The 12,647-nt window shown below is 46.7% G+C and overlaps 1 long non-coding RNA gene and 9 other non-coding genes across 10 annotated transcripts; all 10 read right to left on the bottom strand.

Moving 5' to 3' along the window:
- Window positions 1-9,451: 9,451 nt before the first annotated feature.
- On the bottom strand, window positions 9,452-12,095 carry LOC106865927. Its single transcript, XR_001405649.2, has 2 exons — window positions 10,784-12,095; window positions 9,452-10,663 (listed from the first exon to the last, which is right to left on the bottom strand). It is a non-coding gene; the product is annotated as an uncharacterized LOC106865927 (long non-coding RNA).
- On the bottom strand, window positions 10,182-10,277 carry LOC112270361. The gene has a single exon (XR_002962752.1). It is a non-coding gene; the product is annotated as a small nucleolar RNA SNORD96 family (small nucleolar RNA).
- Window positions 10,354-10,474, bottom strand: LOC112270337. Its single transcript, XR_002962729.1, has one exon. It is a non-coding gene; the product is annotated as a small nucleolar RNA SNORD14 (small nucleolar RNA).
- On the bottom strand, window positions 10,584-10,665 carry LOC112270291. Its single transcript, XR_002962686.1, has one exon. It is a non-coding gene; the product is annotated as a small nucleolar RNA snoR77Y (small nucleolar RNA).
- LOC112270288 lies at window positions 10,743-10,847 on the bottom strand. The gene has a single exon (XR_002962683.1). It is a non-coding gene; the product is annotated as a small nucleolar RNA Z107/R87 (small nucleolar RNA).
- On the bottom strand, window positions 11,072-11,161 carry LOC112270292. Its single transcript, XR_002962687.1, has one exon. It is a non-coding gene; the product is annotated as a small nucleolar RNA snoR20a (small nucleolar RNA).
- LOC112270257 lies at window positions 11,234-11,325 on the bottom strand. Its single transcript, XR_002962656.1, has one exon. It is a non-coding gene; the product is annotated as a small nucleolar RNA R38 (small nucleolar RNA).
- LOC112270299 lies at window positions 11,494-11,630 on the bottom strand. The gene has a single exon (XR_002962694.1). It is a non-coding gene; the product is annotated as a small nucleolar RNA snoR80 (small nucleolar RNA).
- LOC112270277 lies at window positions 11,700-11,793 on the bottom strand. The gene has a single exon (XR_002962672.1). It is a non-coding gene; the product is annotated as a small nucleolar RNA Z157/R69/R10 (small nucleolar RNA).
- Window positions 11,875-11,968, bottom strand: LOC112270278. The gene has a single exon (XR_002962673.1). It is a non-coding gene; the product is annotated as a small nucleolar RNA Z157/R69/R10 (small nucleolar RNA).
- Window positions 12,096-12,647: the final 552 nt, after the last annotated feature.

Genomic DNA, 12,647 nt, shown 5'->3' with positions numbered 1-12,647 from the left:
TGCTAAGACAGGTGCTTACGGAAAGAAACCAAGCACTTTTCTAAGCATTAGTGCTTATTTGTACAGAGGAGGTGCCAAGTTAGGCATCTGTTTAGTGTAAATAAACATCAGTGCTTAACAAAAACCGGTTAATTTTTCTAAGCACCCACCTAGGCATCTTGCATTGTACATGCTCTCAGCGTCACCGCGTTTGCCGCCGCATGTCATCCCAACCGTCTTCCGCCCGTAGCCGTCACCCAGGATCTGCAACACAATGTCATATGCTCCCTCGTCCCTCCGATCCTAAATTGTTGTCGAAAAATTACATTTATCTAGACGTTTAAAAAAAATAAATACATCCAATTTGAGCAAATTTGAGTCAAGAATTTAGAATCAGAGGGAGTACGTCGTTATACTTATGATCATTCACTGCTCCGGAAAAGGTTAGCAGCGGCTGTCCGGATTACACACCGGTGGCGGTAACCCGGACCGCCACTAAGCCTGCGTCACTGTTGCTAACGAGCACCAGTGGCGGTGATGATACCCGCCATCGGTGCTAGCCAGCACCAGTGGCGGTTCCGCTGGTAATCCGTAGGGGAGCTCAAAAAGTGCACCGGTGGCCGTGGGAAGCACCGCCACTGTAATGTACCAGTGGCCATTATGCCTCACTGCCACTGGTATGCTTTCGTAGCACCAGTGGTGGTTCTCTGTCACCGCCACCGGTAGAGTACCAGTGGCGGTGAACATGAACCGCCACTGTTCTTTCCGGTTTTTTTAAAATATTTTTTTTATATTAGAACATTTCTGTAATAGCAATATATCGTAGCACAGCAATAGATAACAACAATATATATGAGAAAATCACGCATCCATGAAGATAACAGCATCCGTTCACAAAACTTATTACAAAAATAAGACGAATACTTATTACATCCATGATAGATATTCAATATTTAACATTGTACATCAAGTTTCAATACATCGGCACAACCCCGCCTGCATAAAAATCGCCATTTTCCTTCAGGACCTCTTTTTTGAGAATGGTGACTAGCTCCCTCTAAATATCGAACACAAGAACAGCTGGGTTGTGTCCATATTCTGATTCGGTCTTGAAGTAATCCGCCATCTTGGGCTTGAAAGAGGTGACCCAATTGCGGATGATGTACGCGCAATAGTATCCACAGAAGACCGTCCCTTGCGGTTGTTGTATGCATGCGAAGTTTCTGTGATAGGTCATTTTCTTCCTGCCGTAGCTTGGCACCTCATAGTCATTCACCGCCTTTATCCACGCCTCTTCGAAGAGTGTTCCGACGTCTTTGAAGTCGCGTGGCTCATAGCCTTTCTTCCGTCGGAGTGGATCAAGATACGTCACCGAAGCTCCTTCGAATGAGAAGGCCACCACCACCCAATGTTCGTTGTTTACAAAAAGAACACACATTTATAACCGAAAAGAGAACAACTTAGTGGAACGAGAAATAAAGCAAAGGTCGTGAGAACAACTTACTCTAAATGGTAGAGTGTAAGAACATAACGGCGTTGCTAGTGCATTGCGAAGAACTTAGCCAGGTATGAAGTTGCCTTCTCTCTCGAACCCCGTTTCCATTCTTCTAAACCGATGGTTGCTTTGCTGAACAGGAGAGGATCGGCAATGGCAACGTGTGGTTCTTTCAGGCGGAAGGACTCCCTTGTGAAGTATACACACTAGAGTCTTAACATGTTGTTGTCTAAGCACTTCTGGTTGAAGACATGAAACAAGTCAAGGAAGTCCCCGCCGAAGGTAAAATCCTTTGTCTGCAGGTCTCCCGTTTCGGCATCGTAGAAGCCATAATGCTCTGGCACTAGTACATTCATCTGTTGGCCATGTTGTGTAGAATTAGCTGATGCTGCCATGTAGTAGCCATGTAGCTCTTGCATCTCTCGCGGCAGGCTCCTTAGGTCCTTAAGACTGACCATCGGTTGTCCAGGGTAGAACATCAGCACTTTTTCGAATTCCCTGGCCACGAAGTAGGCTCCACCGACTAAATCACCAGCTAGAGGGGGGGGGGGGGGCTTCATATTCAAAATATCTGGCCGGTGTTCCCAATTCCCTTCGATTATTCGCGGATTGCTGGGTTGCTTGCCCGTTGAGTCCAACTCTTTACTCTTTGAGTCACTGGATCTCTTGTTGATTTTGGACCCCTTCTTATTGGTGCGCCGGCGTTTCAAAAACTCGGCCTCCTCTTGCTCCTTGAGGTTGTGAGGGTTGGCTGTCTTTACGGTGGGGCGGCGACGGATTAGGTGACGGCACATGAGCCGGTGCAGCGTCATCATCGCTGCAGTCTTGCACTGGTTTGAAATCGAAGCCTCCTTGCCCCGACGTTGGTGAATCTGAACGTGTCGGCTTATTGGGGGATGGGCCAAGGGGCGATGGAGAGGGAAGTCGTCGAGCGGAAGCCGGTGGAGACGCTCCGGGACACGACGGAGAGGGAGAAGGTTGGGTAGCGAGGGCAACCAACCTCCTGGGCCACTTGATGTACGTGCCCCGGCATTGCCCTAGAGTCACTGATTCCTCCTCTGGAGAATAAGGGACCGGCGTCTTGTCAAATTCCGGGAGCACGGAGTCCACCTGCACCCTGACATGATCCGGGGCCATGGGCGTGTTGTGCACGACCGGCATTCTTGGCATCACCAGACCACGCGCGCCTAACGGATTCCCCGTGGATGGCATCAAAATATCTGGCACTTAATACTCTTCTGTGCGTGACAAACAAATTAACATACGTACGTTAGTGTTATGGTGTGAAGAATGACGTAATTAAGTATGTATATACACTATGGTACCAGTAAGGAGCTTACCGGGATGTCATCAGATGGGCCATCAGGGTCACTCGGGAGTTCGGTACCGGAGCCAGCACTGCTCTTATACGGTGGCGGCGAAGGATTCGGAGTCGATTGATGATCATGCGGAGTGGGTGGCCTCGGTGTCGCGCCCCGGTTGCCATCATATGTAGCAACGAACTCCTCCATAGTCTGGCCGGAGTCCCTTGCTTTTTTCCGAAAAACTCCTCCCTCGCCGCCCTTTTCGCCACCTCTATTATTTCTTCGTGCTTCTCGGCCTTTCTTTTACGGCTCCGGGCTTTTTTCTCTTGAGGAAAGACTTTGCGGCGAAGGGCCCCGGTTCCTAAGGCTCGATGGCCCTCGTGCTCATTTCTTCCTAGAGCATAGCTTAGTGGTGAATCCCACTGTGCACGGAGCTCGTCATGGGAGCCTTCCGAGTCGAACTCGGCGACCTTGTCCTGAAATAACACAAAGTCGGCGCCAATTTATAAGTGAGTGTGTTAGAAGCTAAACTGAAAAAGAAGTCGAGGTTGAGGCCTTACGATTAAAACTTTCTGGTCATTGCGGATAGGCTTCAAGGCCCGCCCACTGTTCTTTTGTCATGGTACTCCGCACGAAGGTGGTGGACCGGTCATGAAGGAGCATTGTTGGGACAGGAGGCATTATCCCTCTTGCCGCAAGCTCGCGGTCCTCCTTCTCCCAGACCGGCTTCTTTCCCTTGATACCACGACTGCCAAGGCGGTGGTTAAACTTCCTCTTGGCACGTAGCGCCGCGTACCACTCTTGGGTTGCTTTGAAGTTTGGGTCCTTTTCCTTCTCCTTGAACTCCTCCCATTCCTCCTCTGTGATCCTCAGCCATTTCTTATGGATCACCATCTCCCAATCTTTGTTCAAAAATTTCCTGGCCTTGGTACCCCAATTGCTCTGACCCCTACGCATTGTGGTCTTCATCGCTCTGAATACCTCTTCACGGAGCGCAGGATCAGGCACCTCGAACCTCTCCCATGCCTTGGCGTAACAATCTTCCTTTACGCTTTGCGGCACCTCGGTCCATCTTTGGTTGATGTCTGTGAAACTGGCAGCCTCTGTGAGTTCGTTTCATCCCCACACTTTGTACACGCTTTGTACCCATGTGTGCGTTGTCAAGATGAGTTCCCGTTCGCAGGGTAGTCATGCACACATGTCAGCAGAGTTGCCCGAAGGGTGAACTCCTCCTTCTTGTGAGCGTCCCAAACCTTTGGGCCCGTACTCCAAAGTTCCGCAAGTTCATCTTTCAGTAGCTCCAGATACACGTTCAGATCAGCTCCCGGTTGCTTAGGGCCTTGTATGAGCATGGATCGGTGGATGTACTTCCTCTTCATGATAAGCCACGGAGGAAGGTTGTATATGAACAGGATCACCGGCCATGTGCTGTGTTTGCTGCTCATGTTTCCGAACGGATTGATTCCGTCCGTACTCATCCCGAACCTGATGTTCCTGGGCTCTGCGCCGAAGTCTGGAAACTACTCGTCCAGGGTCTTCCATTGAGCCGCATCGGCAGGGTGTCTGAGTACACCATCGTCGTTACGGTACACCCCATCAGGATCGATATCCTTCTGAGTTGCGTCGTGGAAGATGAACCACCTGGCCTCCTTCTCGTTTTGAAACCAACGCTCCAGCCAGCTACCATACGGGAGGTACCATACCGTCTTCGCCGCTGGACCACGAGTCACTTCTTCCTCCGGGAGGCCCTCAGGATTGGGGTCTTTCTTCCTCTATCGGGATGTTTTGCATACTGAACAGCTGTGCATGTCTTTGTAGTCACCCTTGTATATGATGCAGTCCAACGGACAAGCATGGTATATGACAACCTCTAACCTGAGGGGACATGCAACCTTCTTCGCTTCGTACGTGCTCTTAGGCAACATGTTGCCCGCAGGAAGAACTGTAGAAAGGTAACTCAAAATATCCGTGAATCCCGAGTCCACGATGTTATATTTTGCCTTCATTCGGAGAAGTTCGAGCATTACTTCCAGCACACTTTTGTCCGGCCCTGCATTTTCATACAACGGCGTCTCTGCGTCCTCCCTCAGCTTCTGGAATTTACGGGACACTAACTCATCGTCAGCGCCATCTAACTATTTACGCAGGTGCACGTCATCTAGCATTTCGGCCACCCTGCCTTGCGGAACTTCTTGATCTTCGCCACGGCATGGTTCGTCGGATGAATCATCATGCTCCATGTTCTCCATTTCTGAGTTGCTTTCAACGTCAATGGCATCCTCGCTGTGACAAGTCCAACGTGAATAATCCAACACAAAACCGTGTAGGAGCAAGTGCAACTCCACATCACTTGACAGAAGCATCATTGTGTTACGACAATTGCTAGATGGACAACATGTCATGTCGTCCCCTTTTCTCAGCATATGTTCCATGGCGACATCAATAAAGTCCTTCAGTTTTCTTATCCACTCTTCACAATTTCTTGTCCCCTCGTACATCCAAGCACGGCTCATCGAGCTAAAACACGATAAACAAACATAAATCAAGTTACATATAGTATCACACAAAATTTCGGCATGAACTTTGCTATAAAATTTACAAATTTTGCAAAAAATTGCCAAATAAACACCCACCCACACCCACATGTGAACACAAACGGCACGATGGCCCGTATACATGTACAAACAAAAAAATTCACAAACACGACACGATGGCCGCGGAACATGCACATTCAACACATATTTTATTGAGAGAGAGGAGCTTAATTAATCACAGAGGGGAGCAGAGGGAGAGAGGGGACCAGAGAGACAGAGGGGAGGGGGCGTGCACGCAGCAACCAGAGAGACGACAGAGGGGAGGGAGAAACGGAGCTAGGGGAAGAGTGGGGGACCTCCCAAGCAAGGGGGCCGGCCGGGACAGCTCCTGGAAAGAGATCAAGCTCTCCCGGCCGCCGGCGCCATTTCAGCCACATCGAGGAAGAAGAGAAGAGAGGAAGGAGCTAGAGGAAACGAGAGGGAGAGGAAGAAGAAGGAGAGGGAAAGGGAGCAACCTTCCGGCCGCCGGCGCCATGGAATTTTGGCAGAGCTTCGCCGTCGCCTGTGTGTTCAGGAGCCGCAGCTGGTCCAGAGACGCGCAAGCTGAGGAAGATAAGCTACAGTAACTTTGCTTTATACAGAACTTACCAGTGGCAGTTGCTGTCACTGGTAAACGGGATGGGAATCTCCGAGGAGCACTAGTGGCGGGTAACCGATGCGGCCACTAGAACTAGGAGCACTAGTGGTGGTGAAAGCCGCATGAGTGCTGGCACCGCCACTAGTGCTCCACTAACAGCGGCGGTGGAAGCTAACCGCCACTGATACTCGTTTCAGATTCTTCCAACGACTTACCAGTGGCGGTTTGTTTTTTCGACCACTCTAACCGTCACTAGTGCTCGTGCGCCGATGACTACTAAGCAGCTCCACTGGCGGTGAATGACTACCGCCACGGGTGCTAGAGCATCGGTGGCGTAGCACCCGTGGCGGTGCTGGTCGTGCGAGTGCTTTCACCGCCACCGGTGCTCCACTAGCAGTGACGGTGGTTGCTCACCGCCACTGGTATTCGTTTTGGATTCCTCCAACGACGTCCAGTGGCGGTGAATGTTTTGGACCATCTGTACCGCCACTGGAGCTCGTGCGCCAGTAACCCATTCTGGCGTAGTGCTTCCCGACCTCTCTCGGAGCTCTTTCGCCGATGGAGAGCCCGCGCGTTTGCCTCCGCCGCGGCCGCTCTGTTCCGACCGCCCCCGCAGCTCCATCCCTACTCCTCGTACAAGCTATGCGTTGTGAGTTCCGCGGCGATATACTCCTTGTACAAACCGAGCATGGCCGATCAGATCCACGCCGCCTGTGTGAACGCCGGCTGGCCACTTCTCTCTCGGAGCTCTTTCGCCGATGAAGTGCCCGCGCGTTTGCCTCCGCCGCTGCCGCTCTGTTCCGGCCGCCCCCGCAGCTCCATCCCTACTTCTCGTACAAGCTATGCGCTGTGAGTTCCGCGGCGATAGACTCCCTGTACAAACCGAGCGCGGCCGATCGGATCCATGCCGCCTGTGAGAACGCCGGCCGGCCACTTCTCTCTCCCTCTCTCTCTCTCTCTGGCACGCCTTCCTCCATCTCTCTCTTTTTTTTGGCATGCCTTCCTCCATCTCTCTGTTGTCCCAGCCCCACCAATTAGGCTCCCTCTATTTTCTTTTTCTTATTTGTTTTATCTTGTCGGATCTCTTTCACCGACAGCCCGTCCCACCCATCAGGTATTCAGAGATTCACGCCTTTCCTCTAGACCCGTTTTCCTCTGAGAAAGGCGTATTTCTTCGACGTAGCACCCTCTTTTCTAGTACTGTTTAAACTGAAAAGGTAAGCAGTGGGTGTTCACCAGTTTCTGTTAAATTTCAAACGTTCATAACTTTCATATCACAAGTCCAAATATACTCAAACGTATTTTAAAATTTATATAATTGTGAGATCTATCCAACCATATAGTTTTTATATTGTTTTGAGTTTATCTAATTTCTGTATTTATTTATTTGTTCCTTTTGTTACACTGACGAGTAGATGAACGTGGTTACGACATCTCCTTTATCATGTTGAACCCATATTTATGTTATACCTATTATTATGTTTGAATAATATGCATGTTATGTTGATAAAATGGCTATTTTCATGTGTACATATTAGTTTTTGTCCCCTTTGCTTGTGTCACTCCCTTCAATATATATGATCGAACCATTTAGCCTAGTCAATATCCTAAGACATATACCTGCTGTTGTTATACTCAACTCAATGGTGGGAATATTAGGTTTGCTAAAGTATATATCTAGGCTTGCCCGCTATAGCAAAAGTCAATTTATATTTGTACCACCACATGTCAACTACCTTTGGGAAAATTTTGAAAACCTTTGGCAGACATGTATTACCCAAGCAAAGGAGGTTTATGAAAATGTTCTTTGGTATGAAAGGAAAAGCAAAATGGAGATGATTTGGCTCCAGCTAGGAAAAATGTCAAGTTCGTGCTTGGAGATTAATTAGTTGGAGCTAGTCAGCTACTCCCTCCGTCCCATATTAACTGACTTTCTATTACATGTATCTAGACGTATTTTAGTATATAGATACGTCAATATTTAAACAAATTTGAGTCACTTAATATGAGACGGAGGGAGTAGTAGAGAAAGAACATAGCCTACTCGATCTTACCTAAATCAATCTCGTTACCATTGGACAACATCGAATTTAATACTAACAGGTCGTGTAGAGTTGGTTTAAAAACACGTCACATTATTATATGTGTTACTCCCTCCGATCCTAAATTATTGTCAAAATATTACATGTATTTAGACGCTTTTTAAAAATAGATATATTCATATTTGGGCAAATTTGTGTCAAAAATTTAGGATCAAAGGGAGTACATGCCATTGACTCTAGACTGGCATTCCTGGAAAACAAAACTCAATAGTTTAGTCCACGTGAAGAGTCAATAATAACTCGACCATTATAAATGTCGTGAACAGATGAAAGAAGCCACCCGACTAAGGATGGGACCAACGACACGTTTCAATGGTTATTACATATTGAGATATTAAGAGATCTCCAATACGTACAATTAATGCATGACCAGCTAAAACATACGGAGTACAAGACAATACTCCTATATGAATGAACCCATCTTTTCTTATCTTAGAACAAAAGAAAGAAAAGTACTAGCAGCTGCTGATCGTAGATACTTATCTACGGTTATGCTCAATTCAACGTAGATTCCAGAAAGTAAATGCGAATAGGCAATTCTTGTTGGGTTCCCTTGAATTCGGATATCTTGAACACCAATGCGGCCATTCGGCCTGTTATTCGCAAATTTGCATCCGACTGAACTTTGCAGTTAACCCCTACCAATCTTAGCTCGTCTATCCGGAGGAGAAAACTCAACGGAAAGGAGATGAATAGGAAGGATGAGTGTCAACTGGAAGCTAGAGCTGCTCTCCTCAACGTCTCCTGGTCAGGAGATGCTAGCAGTGCCGTGTCTTCACGAGAAAGCTTCGTAGACGAAAGACAACGACGGCTTCGAAGGCTCGCGCTTGCCTCACAAGAAACATGGGAAAGATTGGGGAATTCGGGATTTTACATCCTATTTGGGGGATCCAGGACGAGAAAGAGGATGAGAAAGGTTAGGGATTTAAGGTTTTGGCAGGACAGGAGCGCGGGTTGGATACCAGGCTGCTTCCACTGGGATAAATGCAAATTTACAGAAACATAAAAAGCGAAAGACCCCTCCCAAGCCGGCAGCCAGCGTGGCATAGTTTTGGCCGAATTGTCAATTTAGACTAATTTGAACCAACTTGCCAAGTTTATGGCTTCACTTTTCAAATCTGTGAGTTAATGGATAAAATGAACATCGGTGCCAATTAATGGTACCCACCGTGCAATTTCCTCCCCGGATCACATTAACCCCAGCGCTGGTCTGTCTAAACCCAAAAACAAAATCCCGTGCAGCATGGGCCCATTTCGCAAGACGAGGTCCAATTAACAAGCACAAGGTTAACGAGCGAAACAACAACGAAAACCGATAAAGGAACAAAACTAAAAAGGCTTCATCGTATCAACTGAAATGTAGTGTCAACGTTCAGATTGACAGAGAAGCACGGAGGAGGTTCTCAAGCCTGAGGGCGAATGATATTAGGCACGGGAGGCTTGAACAGCGCGGTGTGCATAGGAGGTAGAGTTTTGCTTCAGGTTCGCCAAGGATTCCACATGATTGAATAGGAAATGGGCTGATGCTTCCATGCATCGCCTTTTGTGAAGATGGTGTCTTTCACCACAGCAAAAGGAGCGTCGTTCGGCATTTTCGGTTTTAGGCACCTTCTATTTTGTTCAGCAGTATAGTAGGAGCCAGTCGCTGCAAGCCGGATGGATAGCTAATCTAGCTCATCACACCACCGAATGACAAAGACAAAAGAAATACACACACACAGTAGCTGACACTGACTTGCTGTCTTCGATTATCTGAATTTATGCACCAAGTTCAGAGTTCAGACAATCTGATCGCATGGCAAGTTGGCAACCTTCTTGCACTTCTATCTTTAAAAAACTGCAGATCATACATTGGACAGATTTCTCATCAGAGCTTCATCTACCCATCTTGCTTCTACCCCTTCATCGCTTTCACTGCCAGGGCAGCTTCTGGCAGTCTGGCTCTGGCTTGGCATGGCGCAGCAGAAAGAATCTCTAGTGGCTTGGCATAGCGCTGCATAGCAACCAATCAGTCCGAAAGTTTTTCATCACAGGTCTACACTAAGAATATAGTAATCTTGATTTGTATAAGAATAACGTCACTTAGTGGCTAATATTACTATGTACGTGAAAAGTGAAAAATGGTGGTCTGGACATCAGAATTGCAGATCTGACAGCATGGAACGCAGAGCGCGCCAATCAGTCCCGAAAGATGGTGTGTTTTGATCGTGTTTTTCATCATTGTCCAGACTCCAGAAAGAACCAAAAAGATTCATTAAAAAACACAGGCAAAGCAAAGAAATAATCAGGCGAGGAAAACATCTGGCTCAGACATCCAAGGAAGGAATTAGCAGCATCAACTCTCAAGCCTGGCAAGGCGAAAGTTCTTAGGCGGCAACTGCGAATGTTATGAGAAACAAGCCTTAAATGCATCATCATCACCATAATTTTCCAAGCAAAAAGTAAATAAATCAATGTCGAACAAAACCCTACAAAGATCACACTAAGAAGGAAATCAACGTAAATACCATAGAAGGCAGATGCGCTTAGTAGAATGAGCGTCAGTAAGCCGCAAATATTATCATCACTAAAAATCTGATGGTAATTCCAACATGTAGCTAATCATCATGCGCCTACAAAATTTAACACGATCAGGATAATCTAGGAAAAAGATTTTAAACCAAACAAAAAGGAGAACGGAGAAAGAGATTTGATGGCTCAGTTCAGCGGGATACTCGGCATACAGATCATACTCTGAAGAGATGACCTGTGATTTGGTCTGTTGAGCTTGAATATTAGCAAGTCGTCACTGCCATCACCAGATGCAACTTAACAAATTTAGAAGGTAGCACAAAATGTTTTACGACATGGTACAGATGTAATATCTGCAAAACCCATAAACGACGTTAGCTTTGTACTTAACCAAGGTGCACGGAAATCTAAAGCTATCTACATCAGTATCGCAATGTAATAATGCCAGATGCTGCGCTCAAAACAGGTTAATGTAAACACCAGAAGCAAACAAGTACGGATCATCAATAGCCTCAGACCGTCCTAGTTCATGCATAATATCAACAGAGTGCAGACAATCAATGTGCCTGTTCAGCAACCAATTACAGATCATCACTGGCTACAGATCGAACAATTGAGAAAAATAAAAAAGTTAGAACAAGAGCACATAAATAGATTGATCAAGGTACCCTAGATGTGTCAGATTCAAAGTATTCTCAGCACCCTTCCGAAGAAGTAAGACAGGGATAACTGTATTTTACTTGTGATCTCATCATCCACAATGTAATTACCAACAATACTTCATAAAAAAATATAAATACTAGCACAGTTTAAGGAATCTATCAGATCTTCCTATCAATTACGAAAGAACTGACATGGTCGCCACAAGGCGCTTTCCCTTTCAAAGATTCGCATCATCTAGATCCCAAAAACGAAACAACAAATGATATGTGAATATATGTGGCGTTTCCAGGATCAGCTTGGCACCGAGAACGCCACCAATCAGGATATACCACACATCTGAGAGAATATCATGTCGCGTCCGAGCCATTACACCGTGAGGAACAAAAATCATCCTCCGGAATTGGTAATGGACGCATGAAACCCAAAGATAAACTAGATCTAATCTACAGGTAAAGGGCATCGATTGGGGAAAATCTAAGAGCTCAGACAGCCAAGGGTTTGTCTGCAGATACTGCCGAAGTAGCAGAATCAGAAACTCTAGTCCACATAGAATCATCACCGCTCTTCCAAAACCCGAATCAGCCGCCGCAAATAAGAAACTAACACGGAAACAACGGAAGCAAGAACAGATTAACCGATGAAACGAGATCTGGGAGCTCAGACAGCCAAGGGGTTGTCTTCAGATACTACTGAAGAGGTAGTATCAGAAACTCTAGTCCACAATGTGTCATCACCGCAGCAATCTCTGATCAACCATCGCAAGAAGAAGCAAATCGAAACGAACTAAATGTGAAAGAAGCTGATGGAGGAGGAGGAGGAGGAGGAGGATAGCGGCGGCCGGCCGACGGACTGCTGTTGTTTGGTGACGGCGTTGGTGGGAATTTATAGGGGAGCAAATCTTTCTAGGGTTTCTTCCTGGGGTGCGAATACAGCGGGCCGACCCATTACGGCTTACCGCCTTGGCAATAGGTTAAAATGGCCAACAGGCCGAATTAAGAAATGCTTTGGCTTAGGCTTTCCGTCCCGGGTTCATGTGGGCCGGCCCACTTTTAGCTGCAAAACTTACCTTTTTAATTTCCCCTGGATTATTAAAAAACTTCACCTAGATTTTGCGAAAACAAGTTTGAGTCACGAATTAATTGTCCAAAAATCACCACTTTTAGGGTCACTGTTAGTTGGAACCATCACTATGAAAATTTATTGAACAAAACTACCACTTCTCGAGAAAGTTGTTGCACGAAACTCATTAGGATGAACATGCATGTCATGTTATGATAATCAAGGGTTGCATAATCTCCCATGACATAGACCACACAATCTTGGGGACAACATTGCTTAGAACCACCATTTTGCAATTCTTTGCACATAACCATATGATAGGCTCATCACATATGATGTGGCTTAAAGCCTCGCCAAGCAAGC

Source organism: Brachypodium distachyon, chromosome 1, assembly GCF_000005505.3.
Source record: "Brachypodium distachyon strain Bd21 chromosome 1, Brachypodium_distachyon_v3.0, whole genome shotgun sequence".
In the NCBI taxonomy this organism is placed as follows: Eukaryota; Viridiplantae; Streptophyta; class Magnoliopsida; order Poales; family Poaceae; genus Brachypodium; species Brachypodium distachyon.
The sequence above is the reverse complement of the archived record's forward strand: the minus strand, read 5'-3'. Positions and strand labels throughout refer to the sequence as shown.